Here is a 12,562-nt window from a genome sequence, read left to right on the forward strand (position 1 = left end):
TTGGGCGGTCAGCCCTTCCTGGGGCGGCCGGCGCCTGCTGTGTAATGGTGAGGCGCATGCTGGAGTGCGGTTGGGCGGAAGGGTGCTGCGTCGCTGCCGGGACTCTCCGACAGGAAGGCGGGCTTTAACCGTCTATGGAAACCCAGTCGTTCTTGCCTGGGAGTGCCAGCATACACACAGTTTGAACAGCCTTGTTGTTTCGCTCCAGCACGCAAGTAGTGGAAGGGTCCCTGTTCATAGAAAAGCGAGGGGCTTAGTTAGTGGAACACCTGGTTTGGACGGACGTCCGGGGCGTCGACTATCAGTGACGAAGACGTGGGTGGCGGATGACAGCTGTGGCGGCATGAAGGTGGTTGCTTTGTCGATGGCGCCTGCAAGCGAACTTGCCGGCCACGTCGGGAGGCCTCTGCAGTATCTGATGGGGAGTGCGGCGATCATCCGCCACTCTCCCGGCACCACGAGGGGTGCTGCGTCGCTGGGTTCCCATAGGTTTGTTCAGCTCCAGCACGGAAGGTCCCTGCAGGACTTAGTTGGTAGTGGAGCGGGCGGCGTCGGCTCTGGCGAGGCGTGGGTGGCGGATGGGTGCGGCGTCGGCTCTGAGCCTCCAGTGATGAGGGTAGCGGTCCTCAACCGAGGCTGCGGATAGAGGTGGACCCACGGCACGCTGATGTTTCCAGTCCTCGGCGGTGCAGCGGGCCATGAGGATGACTTTAGGGACCTGTGGAACCGTTCGACCAGGCCGTTGGCGCTGGGTTTATGCGCTGTGGTGGTGTGGTGCGTGGTTCCCAGCAGTTGAGCCAGGGCAGACCACAACTTCCGGAGAAAGCGGGCCCTGTCGGTTGTGATGTGGTCGGGCCTTGGCGGCTAACCCAACTGGAAAAGCAGGGCCTCAGCGCACAGCGCTGGCGGTGGCTTCTTGCATGGGTGTGGCCAGGCCACCTCGTCGAACGGTCTACCACCGTCAGGAGGTATCTGGATCTGCCTGATGGGGAAGGGGCCCGGCGACGTCGATGTGGATGTGGCGACGGCGCCCTGGCTGTGGGAACTTCGCCTACCCCCCGACTGCGTGTGACGACCCACTTTACTGGTCTGGCACTGCAGGGCACTGTTTTGCCCAGGCTGTGGCGTCCTTTTGCACCCGTGCCAGACGAACTTTTTGAAAGCAGTTTGGCGTGGTCCTGCCGGAGGTGTGAGGCCGTGAATTATGTCGAATACCTGGCGTGAGGCTGGAACCAAAGGCGGGGCTGGCCTGTGCTGATGTCACAGAGCAGGCTGGGGCCTCGGGGGCGGTCACGTCCCGCCACTTGAGGATGTGATGGCGGTGCGGTATGCTGGGGTTTCTGGGTCAGCGGCCTGTTCTCTGGCAAGGTCCTGGTAATCTACACCCAAGCTGCACTGCGTTCAACTCGACTCTGGAGAGGCGTCTGCTACGGGATTTTTCTTGCCGGGGAGGTACCTGACGGAACAGGTAAATTCGGCTATGGCTGAGAGGTGGCGCTGCTGTCTGGAAGACCATCGTCCCCTGCTTCGTGAAGGCGTGAACCAGTGGCTGGTGGTCTGTGAAGATTGTGAAGGGCGTCCCCTCAGGAGGAACTTGAAGTGCCGAACTGCGCTGGTACATCGCGCAGAGTTCCCTGTCGAAGGTGCTGGCGGGACTCTGCGAAGGGACTGAACTTCTTGCTGAAGAAGGCGATGGGCTGGGGCGCCGTTGATGATTTGCTCCAGAACAGCACCGCAGGCGCGTTACTGGCGTCTGTCGTCAGCTGGAGGGCCTTGGGATCCTGGTGTGCCAAGGCGGTTGCCTTGGTGGCGGCCTTCGTCAGGAAAAGGCCTGCTGCTGGCTGGGTCCCCAAGACAGGGACTTTGGTTGACCTTTTAGGACTTCCGTCCAGAGGGCCGTGGTGTGCGCGATCCCGGGGATGAACCGCCTGTAGAAGTTTACCATCCCAAGGAACTCCTGGACGGCCTTGATGGAGGTGGGTGTCGGGAACAGCTCGGCTGCCACTTTTCGATGTAAGAGGCGGACGCCTGTCGGAGACACCTCGTGACCAGGAATTCTGCTTTCTGGACGCCGAAGGTACACTTGTCGAAACGGACGACGAGGCCGTTTTCTTGGAAGCGCTGAGGACTGCTTTGATGTGTCTCTGGTGTTCGGCTGTGGACCTGGAAAATATGAGAATGTCGTCGTCGTAGCAGGCGCAGAATTTTAGGTCCCCAGGATGCTGTCCATGAGCCGCTGGAAGGTGGCCCGGCGTTCCTCAGCCCGAAGGTGGAGAAGGCGAACACATAGGACCCGAAGGGCGTGATGATGGCTGTCTTTGGTATGTCCTCTGGCGCAACAGGTACCTGGAAATAAGATTTAAGAAGGTCCAATTTAGTGAATATTTTGGCCCCGTGAAAGGAGGCCGTGAGGTCTTGCATGTTGGGTAGAGGTAGTGGTCGGGCTCTGTTGCAATGTTGAGCCGCCTGTAGTCACGCCCAGGGTCTCCAGGAGCCGTCCGGTTTCTGCACCATGTGGAGGAGGCCCATGGACTGGGGCTTTCCTGCAGATGCCCATCTGTTCCATCTCATGAATGCTTTTTTTCGCCTCCTGAAGGCGCTGAGAAGCCTGCGGAACCGCATGTGTCGGGGGGGCCCTTTAGTCACTATATGGTGGTATATGCCGTGCTTGGCTGGGGCCCGGGGGACTTAGCGAAGCTGGGCTTAAATACCTCAGGGAACTCCGACAGTAGGTGTGCATACTGGTGGGGCGACAGCGCTGATGGTGGGTCTGGGTCCCCGTTAACGGGAGAGACCGGCAGGAGTCGGTATCGAGGAGGCGCTTGCGCCCCGTCGACTAGCAGGCCAAAGTGCGCCAGAAAATCGGCCCCAGGAGTGGGGTTCCTCGTCCGCGACGATGAAGTCCCAGGGTAACTCTGGCCAAGGATGGAGATCGACAGGAGCCTGGTGCCGTAGGAGGATGGGGTTCCGTTGGCGGCCGTCAGGAAAGCGGCCGGGTCTGGTGTCTGGTTGCGGTCCTCTCTGGATGCTGGGAAGACCGACTTAAAGGCTCCTGTGTCGACCAGCATCATCCTGCCGGAGACAGTGTCGCGGACGTAAAACCTACTGTTTTGAGGCCCTGGGTTCTTCGGCTGCCATGGCGGCCTGTCCTGCTGGCCGCCGCCACCGTTTTTGAACGGGTTGAAGAGCAGGGCGGCAGGCAGTTTCAGGCGTCCTTTCCGAACCACTTGTGGTAGCGACAAGCCCGGGGACCTCCATCTGCTGTGGTTCGGTGGGCGTCTGTTGGCGATGGCGTTGGCGGGCTGCTCTCGCCGCCCTCTTCAGGCTGGGCGGAGCTGACCGGCTGTGTGGCCGGTTTTAGCCGCTGTGAAACCTTGACGAGTCTGTGGTGTTGCGCCCCTCTCTGAGGTCCTCGACAGGCATGGTGTAGGGGTGAGCGATCTGGTTGCGTACTTCCGGGAGGAGTTGGCGAAGGTAGATTTCCGTGAGCTTATCTCCTGCCGCTTGTTTGTGCCACCCAAGACTGGTATTGACAGGAGATCTCGACCATGCAAGCGTCTCTTGGATTGAGGTCGTGGCGTGGATTTATGGCAAGGTCGATAGCGCAGGCGGCCCGCCGGGCGATGGGCAGGGAGCAAGCTTCGAGGAGGAACTTTTTGTGGTGCTGTATGAGGGTGTGTGTTTGAACTTTTGAGATGAGTTTCTGTACCGTCCTCCGGAAGGGCGTTGAGCACTGTGTCGGCCTGTAGGATTTCGTCCGTGAGGTCCGCGATTCTGAAGTGGCTCTCCACCCCGCGCAGCCACATCGATGGGTTCCCTGCGTAAACGGCGGCAGCTTTACGGTGAGGGCGGCCGGGATTGTGTTGCCCGGCCGTCGTGTGTTGGGCGCTGGTGTGGGTGCGGGAGGGCCTGCGATGCGCGGGCAGGCGCGGCTGTGATGGGGAGGTAGGTAAACCTCGGAGTCAGCGGGGTCCGCGTTTAACTGCATGAAGGAGGATATCCGCGTCCATGCTCGCTCCTTTGACCCCTTACTGGGTAAATTGCTCGGCGTCGAATCGCGCACTTGCGGCGCCGTGTGGTTCGCTTAGTGACGCTGGTGGGGTACACCGGCGAGTCAGCACGCTCAAACGCTGGTTACAGCTACGTGTTTAGGCCGTAGCTAAAGCGTTTTGGAGAAATCCTGGAGCCAAGACTAAGTCGCGTGTGAGGTCCGCTTAATGGCTCAGGATACTCGGGGTCACCACTGTAAGGTGTCAAAGAAGCGAGCAGGTAAACGTTACTGCTACTTTATTACAGATCCAGGCAGCTTATATTGCGGCGACTGACGCCGGGCCGTGAGAGACAATGGAATTGACTGTGACCTGAGGTCGCGAAACAATAAACAATAATATGCAGTGAACGAGTACAAATTACAATACAAAACATACAGAGCTACAATATGGATACAGTCTGATGCCTTGAATGAAGAAACATGTGATACACAATGTGACATTTGTATAAATACGCATAAAGTAAAATGATTAAAATGCGTGACCTCCACGTTTTAGGCGTGACTAATTGAGCTTGAAGAAAATGGGAAGTCACCAAAGAAAACAAGCTCAGCGGAGACTTAATTAATGGTGCCGCCGAAACACTTATCCTGGCGCCGATGTGGTGACTTACAAAAGAAGTAAAAAAATAAAAACGTGGTGCAATGTACATTACTAAGGTGTCTGTACTATCCTTGTACAGACACCCTTAAACTAATGCTTGCAAGTGACTTTAGTTTCTTTATTGAGGGTGTCTGTCTACTATGAGTAAACTTAAGTAATGAAAGCATTAGCTAGATAATTACTGCTCTGCTGTCTCTCTCTCTCTGTACTCTCTCTCTCTCTCTGTAAGTAAATTAATGATCATTTTTTTCAACTGCCAACACTTGAACCATATCCTGTTCAACTGCCCATCTTGTGTATTTTGCATTGGAAACGTATTATCATATTTCTCATCCTAGATAATGATTAACCATTATCATCTCTAATGTATTTCATGCCATTATTTTGGTGCAAGCCATTGATTCTTTTGTTACTCATTGTCCAAAATTATGGGGTTATGCATGGTGAAACTTGGTTTTGTGGTGAGGGAAGGTTAGGCCAATTCTTCAGCAACTTGTCCTTTGTCTTTGTAGAATCATAACTCTACAAGATAACTACAGGGTAACGTGATTCGGAAAAATTCAAGGTTTATATTAAAATCAGTATTATATTCCATAATTGGCCATAAAAGGAAGGTCGTTAGGTTGCCCGTCAACGCTGCTCTCTGTAAAAAAAAAAAAAAAAAAAAATATATATATCCATGACCTAATATATAGGGGAATATATATTTATCATCACAATTGTAAATATATATATGTTGTCTTTTCTACAGTGTGTATACAGTGTCATTTCCCAAGTTATTTATAACTTGTGTCAGTTCTGTTTATCACTTGTTCTGTAAAATGAACCTGTCCTGTTTTTAAATGAACTAGTTTTGGACCTTTTTGATGATTAATCTGGGAAGGGCAGCAATTCTGCTATCTACACAGATGTCTCATTATTTCTTTATAAGCAGCTAATTTTCATCAGTTAAATCAGCAGTACTTAGATCTGTATCATCTGCTCATTATTTCGCACCTCCTCACAAAGGGAGCAGATGTAGAGTAGGGAAACTGGTAGGTGGAGAAATCTGACTGAAAAAGGGCCAAATATTTGTATCCCTGGGAACCATATATATACCCCCAGTATAACACTGGGAATATCACAAACAGATCAGTGGACTGAATTTCTGATTGGACACATGGATCTAGCACTGGCTGCGACCCAAATCCAAAACAAAGTTAGAGCTCAGAGTACTGAACCTGAACCTAGGCAGAACTTACCTCCAAAGCTGACTCTAGGGCACCATCCCCGACACTGGAGCCCTGGTAACACTTAATTTGAGCACTGGGTACTCATAGGAAATATTATTTTCATATAAAAATGTAACTGGAAGGCAAAATTACCAGTGCTTACCCTGTCTCCCCAACTGCATACTACCTAAATAAAGATGTCTGTAAGTCAATTACTGAGATGGTTCTTAATGACCTTCCCTAATCCTTATGTGTTTTTAAGTTGACCTGCCCTGGAATTTCACCTAACCCCAGACCCTTCGCCAACTTAATCCACTCTAGAGGTTTTAATATTAAAAAATACAGGGATTTCCAAACCCAACCTTACCATCTTTTAATCTAACTTAGCCGAATAAATAGGGGTCCTTGTCTTACCTGGACGAGGTTTATAAAAATTATTCCCCATGAAAGCTTTCCTGATCTGTCTTTCCAGCACCATAAGCAACTTGCCCTAAAAGTGAAGTATTTTAGAAATTAATCCCAGACTCAGGCCTTGCACATAGGTCTTATTAGCTGGAGGGATTCACCTGGTCTCACCTGACCTGGCAGAAATGCCTTTTTTTGCACCAGAAGGAATATTTTTTAAAATAAATTATTAATTTATAATGTTTTATATATTAACTTGATTTTTATTTTGTATATATATACTTGTATATAATATATGGCCTGTTATATATCTCTCTATCTCTCTCTCTATATATCTCTATATCTCTCTCTCTCTCTATCTATCTTCTTCTTCTTATATATATCTTCTTCTTCTTCTTCTATATATATATATTATATAAGGCAGTCCCTGGTTTACAACAGGATCCTTTTACTTTATGCCACGTCAGAAACCAAAAAATTGTCTAAAATCATAAAAATCTTAAGAAAACCTTCCTTTAATGCTTGGGTGTATTGAAAACAAAGTAAACTGTGAGCTTTTATTGAGTTTTTCATAAAAACTTCAAATTTTGATTATTCTGCCATTTTGGAGCCATATTTCTTCCATCGATCGGCATACGACGCTACAAACCCCAGAACCTGCGCGAAATCAGGAAATAATTTCTGATGAATATATTCAAAAGTGTTGCAACTCGAACGTCATAACTTGGAATGTCGTGTCGGACTGTCAGAAACCGGGGACTGCCCTGTATATACTGTGTGTATATATATATATATATATATATATATATATATATATATATATATATATATATATATATATATACACTGTATATATACAGTCGACCCCAGTATTCGGGGGATGTATCACTACCCCCACAAATAGCTAAAATCCTTGAATGCTTAAAACCCCTCTAAAAATGCTTATACCTGAATATTTTAATAGTTTTATCACAAAAAATGCATTTAGTCATGAAAATGATATGAAAATACAGCAATTTGTTAATATTTCTCTCTGAAAAATACCACAAATAGGTGAATTTTCCACGAATATTGTGTATATATGTTCCACAGAGAAATCTGTGAATAGGTGAACCCCACACAGCAGTAGAACGTTCTTTACTGACCTGGGAAGTCACCTTCCCGGGACCAGTACTGACAAAACAGAGGTCTGTGAAACCCCTTACACCTGATGCTCCCATAGAGCCACGTGCAACAGTTCCTGTGCCCTTAGACAGATCAGGAGACCATACGAGAGATTCCTTAGCCTCTTCCGTGGAAGAAGGCTGACCGTTAGAGGCCTTCTGGGCCTTCTTACGGGTGGGAGAAGCAACCTTCTTCTTCCTCCACTTGGAACCTTTAGAAGAAGGGGAGGAGGCCTCAACACATGACGAAGATGAAGACACATGATGACTCCTTTTCTTCGACCTCTTCTTGCAATCGTGGCAGGTCTTCTTGAACAAGGCATGGAGGATAGCATCTCCCCAAGGGGAGGATGTCGGAGGGAGCACTGAAGGGCACATCAGCAGGATGCATGAATGTAGGAACCACTGCCATAGTGGTTATCCTAGATCTGGTCGACATTGTAATCATTGCCATAGTAATGGTCACGGAAGCAGCAGTCCCTGGAGGGGTGTTAGAGGCCCTCAACTGAGAGATCAAACCCTCCACAGAAGGCTCCCCTGGGAGGCCTAGAGAGGGCCATAACTCCCTAAGCCCCTCGGGCCCCACCACACCTGGAATCAAAGTCAGGTTAGAGCGGGCACTCTCCCTTCGCCCTGAGGGGGATTCCTCCCCCCACACCCTGAATGAACGGAGACCACTGGCGAGGAGTCACCCTGGGTCATTGGCCCCCCTACGTTGACTCTCTACTGATGAAGCAGTAGGAGACGGCAAAGGGAAGACAGCTCCCGTGGGAGTGGCAACGATGAGAGGCAGCTTGGCTGGGGGCAGGAATGAATCAGAGAAAACCCTCGGCATCACCAGAGGCATGTTGCCCAGGAAACCCTCCTCTCTCTCTTCCATTTCCAGCCAAACTGCACCCATTGTTCTGACAGCCAGACACGACACTCAGAGCAAGGGCTAATCTGGTTGCATACATGTTTACTGCACAATGTGCAGAGAGTGTGGGTCAATCTCTATGGAGGAGAGAGCGATTAAAGGGTCTGTCTGTGCCCGGGCAGTGCCTCATGACACACAGCTTCCTCTCCTTTGGCTCAGATAAGTTGTGGGTTTGCATAATCAAAATAGCAACATACAACTACTCTCATATAAACACAAGTATACACAAACAAAAACAAAGGTAAGTCAAACAGTCCTGTCAGGCTGAAGAGACGCCTACATCCGATGACGGCTGAAAGCAAAGCGAATGTTTACTGACTGGGTGGGTGTTGCTGCCACCCCTACCGTCAGTAGTTAACTACCTTGTTTAAAAGTTAAACGGCTGTTCCAAGCTCATGTGGCAAGTGATATCCCTATGTAAAGATCAAAGGTTTGTATTCGTGTAGGAACAACTCAAGTTTACTCTGGTGGCTCTCAAGTGACCATACCCCAAGTGGTACCTGGAACTGCTGGCCTGTCATCTGAGGTCCCGAGAGAGATTCCCCCCGTGGCACAACCTTCTGTGCCAGGCGCATGTTGAGAGGTATCACCAGGCAGTGGAAGTGCTGGCACTTCATGCCTGGAGACTGCCCAACATCTGCTAGCAAGAGGGTTTCCTTGACACAGCGAAGATGTCTGGATACCTGTAAAAATCCTCTGCGACTGTGTACCAGGGGAAATGGGCCTTCTTCTGTAGTTGGTGCTATCAGTGGGTATGGTCAGAGCTTCTCTTCAGTAGGTAGCAGACTTTCTCGTCTTCCTTTGCTGAAAGGAGCTTATCTCATTTCAGCCATTAAGGGCAGCAGAGCTGCTCTTGACCAAGTCCTTTGGTTGAAGGGGGTAGATCTCTTGTCCTCATGGGAGACCTCCATGCTTCTGAGAATCTTCAACCTTGCCCACCTAGGGAACTCAGGCCCCCCGAGAGGGACACGATTTGTTTTGAGGAGCTTGACTTGTGTGCCTTACGAGCCATTGAGAGTCATCAGACGGGGATCTGCCTTCCAGACTTATGCTTGCCCTGGCTTCAGTGAAGAGAGTAGATGAGCTTCATGGCCCTTCCTTCGATGTTAACCACTCAAGGGAATGGGGATCTGTTATGCTCGAGTTTGTCTCAGAATTCGTAGCGAAGACTCAGAATCCGTCAGTTCCTGGTGCCAGATTTGAGTCCTTTTTGATCCCCTCCCTAGAAGACTTTGTAGGTAACGATTGGGACGAGATACAGTACTACTTTGTCCAGTTAGGGTGCTACTATCTGAAGAGAACTCGGCAGCTCAGGCATGAGTGTTGGTGCCTCTTCATTAGTACTGGCTTGACCAAGAAAGAGGTATCCAAAAACACAATCTCTTTCTGGCTTTGTGAGCAATCAAGCAGGCATACTCTTCATCTGATGAGGTAGACAGGAGTTCGTTCTGGGCGAGAGCTCATGAAATTAGGAACATTGCCCCATCTCTTGCATTCCAAAACCTGTTGGCTCAGCATGTATTACGAGTGAAGGTGTGATTCCACCAGCTCACATTCACTTCATTCTACACAAGTTGTGTAGCTCATTTGGCTCCCCTAAGAATACATGTAGCATCTCGTTAAAGGTGTTTGGTAAGTGAGAGAGAATGTGAGTGAGTGACTGGTCTCCTTCCTTTTCTCTTTTACCTTTCTCTCTCACAGGACAGAGGCAGGTAGTGAGCCAAAATGTGCTGGATGGACGAGTTATGCGAGTTTGACAGGGACACCCTGTCTTTCATCTTTTAGTAGATTACCTGTCGCAACATCCCATATGTCCAACAAGCTAGAGGTATGGGATTCCTTCCTCAGCTCTTCCAGACCAGGAAGGTATTCTCTGGTCGGTAAAACCAACCAATCAATTCAGAGCTTTGTCCCGACTCCCCGCCACCAATGGGTAAGTCTCCTATGTAAAGAACGAAGGTTTTTATTTGTGTAGGAACAAATAGCAAATTTTTTAAGTAATTTGTATTTTTCCTAACATACCAACCTGAAGTTCTTTACAGTTATGTCCCACCTCAGCCACCCCTCATTCTGGTACCAGGCCAGTAGGCAAAGTGGGATGCAGACTAACTAGCGGGACTTCCCTCCTACCGTCGGTAATTATCAACCTTGTCTGAAAGTTTAAGTGGGATGCAGACTGACTAGTGGGACTTCCCTCCTACCGTCGGTAATTATCAACCTTGTCTGAAAGTTTAATGGCCATTCCAGTTCACGTTACACGTCTGCAAGCTAAATCCTTATGTTAAGAAATTTAGGTTTGTATGTTAGGAAAAATACAAATTACCTTAAAAATTTACTATTTTGAGTCCATCATTTAGGTGGCAATGTTTTGAAAAATGTACATTATTACTTTCTATGTTTGTCTGCTTCTCCAAAATGAATAGGAAAAGCCCTTGAAGAAAATTTCTCAGGTTATAGGGAAATCTAACTTTTATCTTTATTTAGTACAAGGTCAGTAAAGTTGATGGTACTTATGAGTAAATACACCATACAGTACAGTATACTGATACTACTTCAATATTCACCTGAAATGATAAAGAGTTAGTTGCAAAAATGTCCAAGGTAGGGTAAATAATAGATGACCTTTCCTCTATGTTTATTGATAGGCCAATATTGTGGTGAGAGTTTGATATAAGCGTACAAAAATATAATTGGTTTGATACAAAACTTAGGAGCATGTTAGCTTATCATAATACAAGAGATCACATGCTATGAGATAATTCAAATAGTATTCGATACTAGATAATATGAGAAACATAAGCAATACTGTACATGGTAACACTGAAAACTGATCATGTTGACAATACAAGACTTCCCATGCTGAAGAGTTACATAATATCGAGTTCTTACATACCAGACACACGCTTACTTTCTGCACTGACCAGGTACGAGATACATATGATCACTCGTTAACACTGAGCATACATAGCAGTCACTGGTTTTGTTTTAGATCAGAGTTTCCCCAAACTTTTTCAGGCTGGCGCCCCCTTAGCTTCAGATGGATTCCTAGCGCCCCCTCCTGCCGATACACGCAGGTATTATTATTTTTGGGGACGGTTTGCTTCAAATTGAAAACAACAATATTAAACTCGAAGATGTATTTCACAAACAATACTTAATTTAGTAAACTTTGTCTTCACAATTACTGTTAATGGGATGGGTGTGCTTAGCGCAGGGATATCGGTTTCTACATCAGGCTGGAACTCACTAAGTCGTAGCGTCCCCACGTTCGGTAATTTTAAGTCTGTGTTTTTTTTTTTTTTTGCTTTTAATTGCTTAAATTAAATGCTCTTAATACCACCCTGTCTTTAACCACCCCCTTTTGCCTCACTGCCCCCAGAAGTGGTACCATACTTTGGGAACCACCTGGTTTTGATAATGGAATAAGCGACGACTTCTAGAAATAATGTCAGAAAGGACATATGTTGTAATGGTGTACTATGGTCATTTTGATGGCAATTTACATTTTACCCATATTTAGTGATGGCGGGCATTCTAATATATTTTTTTTGTTAAGAGAGACTTGTTACTATGTTGAACTATCCTGCAAGACTCATATTGCCTCTGAAGTTCATATAGATTTTTAATTCATTGTTCAGCATTTGCAAGAGATGCACTCTTTACTTACAGTTGTTCACTTGTTTTCAGCCAATTTGTGATATGAATTAGATAAGTTGTGGATGTGTTTATGTACAGTGGATGTGCCCTAAGATTATTTTTATGGGTAAATGTTTCTCACATTCTTAGCATGTAAGTAACCCCTCATTTATCCACATTTTTAAGAACTGGAGTACCCACTACATATATATGTATATATGTATGTATAATTGAAATCATGAAAATATGGAACATGATGAATACATAATTAAAGACAAAATCCATGAAGGAGAGAGAAACAATGGAGTGCTGCAAGGCCTTTTGACTTATAGTCCTTTGCTGAGCAGTCTGCTAAGTAAAAGGCTATAAGTTGAAAGGTCTTGCAGCACTCCCTTGTTTCTCTTTCCTTCGTGAGTTTTGTCTTTAAAAATGTATATATATATATATACGTATAAGCAGTGCAATAAATAAAAATGGATAAAAAGCTTCTGATGGTTGACAACACTGTGTGAGCAGAAAAATGCAACAGTAATGCAGTTAACAGTCATAGCACAATGAGAAAGCGATATTGTGAGGGTG

The 12,562-nt window shown here is 47.4% G+C and overlaps 1 protein-coding gene across 2 annotated transcripts in view; it reads left to right on the forward strand.

Annotated features, from left to right (window-relative positions):
- LOC136836734 (vitelline membrane outer layer protein 1-like) overlaps positions 1–12,562 on the forward strand; it is a 276,601-nt gene that overhangs the window by 31,709 nt on the left and 232,330 nt on the right. The window lies entirely within an intron of this gene.

Source organism: Macrobrachium rosenbergii, chromosome 56 (genome assembly GCF_040412425.1).
Source record: "Macrobrachium rosenbergii isolate ZJJX-2024 chromosome 56, ASM4041242v1, whole genome shotgun sequence".
In the NCBI taxonomy this organism is placed as follows: Eukaryota; Metazoa; Arthropoda; class Malacostraca; order Decapoda; family Palaemonidae; genus Macrobrachium; species Macrobrachium rosenbergii.